Source organism: Pyrgilauda ruficollis, unplaced genomic scaffold (genome assembly GCF_017590135.1).
Source record: "Pyrgilauda ruficollis isolate IOZ18807 unplaced genomic scaffold, ASM1759013v1 scaffold7, whole genome shotgun sequence".
NCBI classification, from domain to species: domain Eukaryota; kingdom Metazoa; phylum Chordata; class Aves; order Passeriformes; family Passeridae; genus Pyrgilauda; species Pyrgilauda ruficollis.
This window is the reverse complement of record NW_024528821.1, coordinates 5,421,665-5,427,322: the sequence shown is the minus strand read 5'-3', so window position 1 is coordinate 5,427,322 and position 5,658 is coordinate 5,421,665.

Genomic DNA, 5,658 nt, shown 5'->3' with positions numbered 1-5,658 from the left:
TATGCTCCCTGCTTCTGTTTTTTGCTAAGATACCAAAGGCTCCATTTTCAAACAAATGAATAATTTAATTGTGACAAGAGATGTATGACATGCCCATAACCATGGCTGGTAGAAGTGTTTCCATTTGCTATGATCCTAGACCAGATCTGGGCTCATCTGGAGAGCTTCTTCCAGCATGGTGGTACTTGGTTTTTATGGGACTTTCTTTCCTTTCTCTGGAGGATTCTGGGATGGCTTAAGGAACTGGATGAAGTTTGGGTCCCCTTGGGGGAGCAGCAGAGGCTCCCTAGCCTTTGAGGCCAGAAATTCATACTTTCTTCAGTGAGTTTGCAAAAATTGACCTTTTGTCAATTTTGTTTGTCACTCTCTCCCAAGATTCAGAAAGGAAGGGACACTTTTGGAGAGGCAGCAGATTGGCCTCAATGCCACTCAAGCCAACAGAGCTTTTGTTCAGCTGCTGTATTTGAGGCCTGCCTTCTTCTGATTTTAACTGTTCTTAAAATATTTCTGCACTAACAATGCGGAATATTAGCACACATAAATCTGCCTGGCTTGCTGAAACAGTTTGCTTATAGTTTCATTGACCCTGACAGCAATAACAATAGTGTTTCCAGGGGGAGAACTGACTTTTTCTGTGTGTTTGTTGTGCTAGTTCTTGGTTCAGGATTTTTTTCCACTATTGTCCGTTAAAATTTGTTTAATGGCCTGTGTGACACAGTGACTGATGCTGAAATCCTCTGATGTCTTTTGGAAATGCAGTAGAAGCAATTTCCAGCCCATGTCACAGGAAATTTACATATTCCAATGAATAAAAATTAAGATGAAAGCAGGATGTGTGGGAAGACCTGGTAGTGACAGAATCATTCCCAGCTGCTTTCTTGGTTGCAGAGTAATCACAAAACGAGTTTTTTTACCAAGCTTGTTTAATACTCATCACTGGATTTTGGAGGGATGTGGCCACTGCCAGCTGCCTTGCTGAGTTATGTGTATGTTCTGTACCACTGGAAAACTCATGATTAGGCTCTGATGAGAAAACAAACCTCAGTGAGAAAGAACTGTCACCAAACCCCTAAAGTCCACTGTCTACAGACATTTCTTAGATTACATTTCTTAGATTAGCTGGCTTTGTTTTAATGGTGTTAAGGAAAAGCTCTATTTAGAGGTAGAATGCAGAGTGTAGCCCTGGCCTCTGAAATCAGATCACACTCTTTTGCCTATCTGCTGGGAAAGGAGCAGCTGAGGATAAAGCTTGCACACAGGCAGCTCTGTATAGTGTTTCAAGGAAAGCTTTGGAGAAGATAAGATTCTCATTTTGTACTCTGACAAAGAGCTGCACTGACTGCAGGAGTCTCCACGTTGCACTCACAATAAGTACAGCAGTTTTCCATGGTGCTGCTGCAGCACTGCCCCACCTCATTTTATTGCCCTCCCTGTTTGCCACATCACCAGCTCCAGGGAGCTGGGGGTGCTGTGGATGTGCCAGTCCCAGAGCCTGGAAGCAAAGGGTTCATGGGAGAGCTTTCTGAGTCTTTGCAAGCAATGGGAAGTTGAGAGTTCAGCCTTTGCTTGAAAATAGTGAACAAGTAAGAAAAATATTATGGTTGTATCTGATATGCAGTAAGGCTTTAAATTTGAGTTTACTTACCTTTCAAGTGTTCCACATATCCCGTATTTGACCAGAGGCTTGCAAACGTGGCCCTGGGAGGGTTGCAGGGGTAATTGGCTGGCAGCCTAGGACTGTATTTAATTAGCAAGGAACGCACCGGCCCTAACTGCATTCCCTGCAGGAGCCACAACCCACATGGCTACAGGTGCTGTCCTGCTTGCTCCTCAGGCCCAGGGACTGTTCCTCAGGCAGGAGTGCTGCATGTTGCAGCTTGTGCTGCATTTGGAAAAGAATACATTTGGATATCACTATCAGGACAAAAGTCCATCTATTTTCTGTTTTTTGCTCTGCCATGATGGCAGGCACTACCATCAGATTTAGGGTCTTGCTGCCTTCTTGGTACATGAACCCCTTGCTGGATTCACATTTTTTAATCCTTCTTTGATTAACCATTTTGGGATAGCTGGGTCTGACTCTGACTATCATCAGCTGCTGATCTTCCTGTGTTCATCTGGAGTTTCAAGTGATTGATACCTCAGAGAATTAAGCTCAAAGTGCACCAGGCGAGACTGCCTAGAGCTAAAATACCCACAGTCAAAGCTCATTAACTGGAACGTCTGTGTTTCACTGAAAGTGTCTTTGGAAAGCTGAAGCTAATTTTTCCTTTGTTGCCACCATTCTGAAGTGTTCTGCCTTGATACACGAAGATGTTCTGTTTTTTAAGCAGTCTGATGGCTAAATATGCTCTTTAGTGCTAATTTCTGAATTAAAAAATAAAAGTTAACTTCTATTTTTATGGTGTTTTTAGCTTTATCAGGTGATTGTTTTCCTGAGACATGATTTAGGTAAGCTCCTGTTATGTGTATCAAAGTGTAATTTATAGTTTCAATGCATTAAGTTATGTATTTTACATCATGGTGGTTCCTCCTCAAAACAGCAGAAACCTTGTAGAACTATGCTTCTCTCTTTGCTTGTTTTTTTTTCCTAATTACTTTTCAAAGGTTTATTCCTTTATTTTGTCTCTATCCATCAATTTTCCTGCATTTTATTTTCTCTGTTATCTGTGTTCCTTAACATGTGAGCACTGAGAAGATCTGAGCAAGTGGTGAAGGGAAGAGGCTTTGTGAGCACGTAGCTGGAAACCCCAAGGCATTGTGCAGAGATACAACCCCTGAGGGGCACAGTCCAGTCTCAGTGACTCCCTTCCCAGAAGACCCACAGCACCAGGGGTGCTGAACAACTCAGGATCTCCCTGCCTTATGCAAGTGTAACCATTTGCCTCTGTTTTCCATTTTAACCTGCTCCTAAGCTGAGAATACAAGTGCTGTGGATACCTTGATTCGCCAGTAGCTCATCACAGCTTTCCACTGTGCCAGACTGTCACTAGGCTTTTGTGGTCTTCCTCCTTGAATTTTTAATTTCATTTCTTGTAAACATACATATACAAGGCCTGTACACAGCATTGATTACCCACCATGTCCTTTTCCTTCCCTCCTTATTTGCTGCTTTCTTCTCTCCTCTGCTCTTGTGCTGGATGGTAAAATGAGGGAGCAGGATGTGTGTGCTGGGAGGAGAGGGGAGCTCGCACAGGGGGTGGCAGGAGGATGGGGCTGCTGGGGACAAGGGACAAGCTGCCTGTCCCTAGCTTGGTGGTGATGCAGAGTGTGTGTTGTGCAAGGCTGCAGAAGTGTTGGGGTGACAAATAAACTTCTTGTGATATGGGAAAGGGCTGGCACAAACTCCCAGTTCAGTTGGATTTTCCTTTGAAAATATTTGGATGAGAATTGGCATTATTACAGCCTTTTTTAAAATAAAAGGGTAAGGTAATCATAATTGGAAAATTTTGTCCTTTATATGAATATTGACTATAAAGTCTTTTATTGCATATATTATTTTTTTTAAAAATTAAACCGAGTGACTTCAGGGTGGAGTTTCTGGTTTCTGTTTGGTTGGTTGGTTTTTCTAGCTGTCTGAGGTAAATCATTACTTTCACTTGGCTATGGAGATCAGTTGTTTGGTTGTCTTCTCCCATGCACTTGCTTTTTGCTAAGTTTCCTGCTAAGTCCCCACTGCTGCTTGGGCCTTTCCATCCTGTCCCACCTCGTTGTCTTGTTACCACCCAGTCTTTGGATCATGGCTGAAATTAGCTGATGAGAACTACAGGGCAGGGCTGATACGACTTTAAGGGTGTTTTGTTTTTGTTTTGTCTTTTTTCTTTTCTTTTTTTTTTTTTTTTAATGAATTATTATTGGGGACTGACAAGCATTTTGATGAATAATGGGGAGAGCTACATTTTCTACCCTTTAAATATGAGATAAATGCTACAATTAAATACCCAAACATAGGATTGAAATTTTCCTTGGTTTAACCTGAGCTAATGCAATATTCTCTCTCTGCACAATTATAAATGTGGTTGCTCTAGGGAAAATGGGGGGTTGGATTGCAAAGCTCTGTCAGAAGCATCTCCTGCCCTCTGAGGGAGTCTGCTGGAAGATAGAGCCGGGCAGGAGAATGCAGAGAACGTTTCTGGTCCCTTGTGATGTGCAACACCCGGGCTCACGAACGACAGGAACTGCCACGCTGTTTCCAGGAACAGCCAGCAGCGCTCAGGGAGCGAGGAAAAGGCCACACACCGAATCATCTTGACTTGGTGCCTCCTCCCAGCTCTGGGGAAGGGTTTGAAAGCACAAAAGTTTCACCAGAGCTACAGTGTTTATTTGCTGTTGATCACACTGTCCCACATGAATTTCTTTAATGCCTTTTAAAATCCATTTTCAGTCTCCACAACCTCCTGAGGCACTGACTGCCACAATGCAATTATGGATGGTAGGAAAGAGTATTTCCTTTTGGGTGTGTCTGTTTTAAACCTGCTGCTAAATGCCTTTGTTGGATGCCCCCTCAGCTTTTGTAGTGCAAGAGAAAGTGAACAATTACTCTGCATTTACCTTCTCGGTTTTACAGACTGCCATAATTTCCCTCTGCAGTCATCTTTTTTTTCCAACCTGAAGAGCCTTTGTCTATTTCATTTCTTCTTGCAGTGAAACTTCTGAATCTCAAAAAAAGATAAATGTGAGCTTTTTATTACTCCTCTCTTTTTTTTCTCCATTCAGACAAAAGTGTCAAGGAAACCCTGTACAGGAATGCCATGGTTAAATGTTTCTTTGGTCCTTCTTTATGCCGAAATAACTAGCTTTTGGCTCTTGGATATTACCAAAAGCTTCTGAAAGGAAAAGAAAATGTTGTTCTTGTAATCCCCTCCAGTCTGAGACTGTGTTCGTATACAAAAGTAGGTAAGAGAATGCAGCAAATAAACAGAAGTGTCTGGGTTTGAAGTTCTCCTTTGTTGCCAACAAACCTTCCAACTTAATATACAAAAATTGAGTGAGTGCAAGGAAGTGACAAAACTGGGACCTGAGAGTTCAGGAAGTTCAGTAATTCAGTCTGTACTGGGCAAGGTCAGCAGCACGAATAGGACACAGCATCTCCAGAGAGAGTGGGGCTGTTTTATTCTACTTAGTCCAGAATAAGCACAGTATCTTCTATTATGTCTAAATCTGAAGGGACAGAGGAGTAAAAGAGAACACATTTTTATTTGAAGTTTCTGTGTTCCTATCTGGCACAAATACTCCATCTGAGAGAGACAAATGCAAATGTCTCCAGATCTGAGCACAGCCATCTGCAGGGAGCACCTTGCTGTCCTTTCAGTCTGGCAAAGTCACAAAGCTCTTCCACCTTGTGCCCTTTTTTCCTACCTAGTCGCATTCGAGCTGACTCTTCAAGACTCTGTACACCTACTTCTTGCTTCCTGCTGTGTCTCAGTTCTTCGGATTTCCCATCTGCTGTGTGCTGCTGGCAGTGCTGCTGCCCTGCACTGTCTCCTCCTGCCATCTCCCCTTTCCATGTCCCTACACAGAGAGCTGCTCTCAATAGATGAGTTTTGTCCCTGCATAAGGTCTTCCTGGAAACTTGTTTCTTACAAGCAACATACCAGATATCTCAGGAGAGGAGCTTTCACTTCTTCTTCTTCATCATTGTCTAGCTAAAAAAAAAAA